Source organism: Procambarus clarkii, chromosome 11 (assembly GCF_040958095.1).
Source record: "Procambarus clarkii isolate CNS0578487 chromosome 11, FALCON_Pclarkii_2.0, whole genome shotgun sequence".
NCBI classification, from domain to species: Eukaryota; Metazoa; Arthropoda; class Malacostraca; order Decapoda; family Cambaridae; genus Procambarus; species Procambarus clarkii.
In genome coordinates this window covers 12,526,284-12,528,165 of record NC_091160.1, presented here as the reverse complement: position 1 = coordinate 12,528,165, position 1,882 = coordinate 12,526,284, and positions in this window count along the sequence as shown.

Genomic DNA, 1,882 nt, shown 5'->3' with positions numbered 1-1,882 from the left:
AAACACTGGCAGTGGTCTCTAAAAACACACTGGCAGAGGTCTCCAGCACCACAATGACAGCTTTAAACTTGTTCTTTAGAGTACACCCCTCAACACTGTGTCGTCACTTCGGAAAGTATATACATTATTAGAGGAAATTCAGAGGTGTACCGCCAGGATGATTCCAGAAATATGAGGTATGTTTTTTGCTACCACACTACACACTAAAGTAAATGAGCTCTACGACACTGTAGGAGAAGTGAAACAATAGAAGAATGAACGCCATCCACAAATGGAAAGACACAGCTCTACAGGAAAAGACCAACAAAGGGAGAAAATGTGACAAAACTTATATTTACATATCTAAATTAGATTATCCTCGGTAAAGAGATCATTTATATATTCTATAAAACTCACGTGGCAAAGAAACAAGAATGGCACTCGATTTATTGCTGATAGTAGGAACCCAGAATACTAAGCTCAACCCCCCTGTAAAAACATAAACAAAAACACACGCTTGAACACATAAATAACATCATAACGAAATGTCTAGAAATAAATCATTCATGATCTGCACAAGCATGACCTAATAAATAACATTCTAGGCAACTTGTAAATATCGAAGCACGTAAAATATTATTTTACTTTGTTATTTTGACACAAAATCCATCTCTGTGTCAATCTTTGTTCATCGTGAATATTTTGGACCAGTCGCTTACTGTACATTCTTCCTTAAATAAAAATATAAAAATAAATAAATATTATATATATATATATATATATATATATATATATATATATATATATATATATATATATATATATATATATATATATATATATATATATATATATATATATATATATATATATATATATGCGAACAAGCCTGAATGGTCCCCAGGACTATATGCGACTGAAAACTCACACCCCAGAAGTGACTCGAACCCATACTCCCAGGAGCAATGCAACTGGTATCTACAGGACGCCTTAATCCGCTTGACCATCACGACAGGACATAAGGAAGTGATACCCGAAGCTATTTGAACTACTTCCCCACCAGCACTCGGATGGTAATCTTGGGCATAGCATTTTATCAAATCACCTCATTCTTTGGGGCACACGTGAGGAAAACAAATGCGAACAAGCCTGAAAGGTCCCCAGGACTATATGCGACTGAAAACTCACACCCCAGAAGTGACTCGAACCCATACTCCCAGGAGCAACGCAACTGGTATCTTGTTTAATTTCAGTTAAAACTAGCGTAGATATGTGACCGAACCTAACCTACCCTACCTAACCTATCTTAACCTAGCCTAAACTAATTTACCTGAGTCAATAATTTACGTTCCTAGTAAAATATAATAATAATAAATATGTACAGGGCGCCTTATTCCACTTGACAATCAGGTCGTGATGGTCAAGTAGATTAAGGCATCCTGTACATACCAGTTGCGTTGTTCCTCGCAATATGGGTTCGAGTCACTTCTGGCGTGTGAGTTTTCAGTTATATATATATGTCGTACCTAGTAGCCAGAACGCACTTTTCAGCCTACTATGCAAGGCCCGATTTGCCTAATAAGCCAAGTTTTCATGAATTAATTTATTTTCTCAATTTTTTTTCTTATGAAATGATAAAGGTACCCATTTCATTATGTATGAGTCAATTTTTTTTTATTGAAGTTAAAAATAACGTAGATATATGACCGAACCTAACCAACCCTACCTAACCTAACCTAACCTATCTTTATAGGTTAGGTTTGGTTAGGTAGCCGAAAAAGTTAGGTTAGGTTAGGTAGTCGGACAACAATTAATTCATGAAAACTTGGCTTATTAGGCAAATCGGGCCTTGCATAGTAGGCTGAGAAGTGTGTTCTGGCAACTAGGTATGACATATATAAAT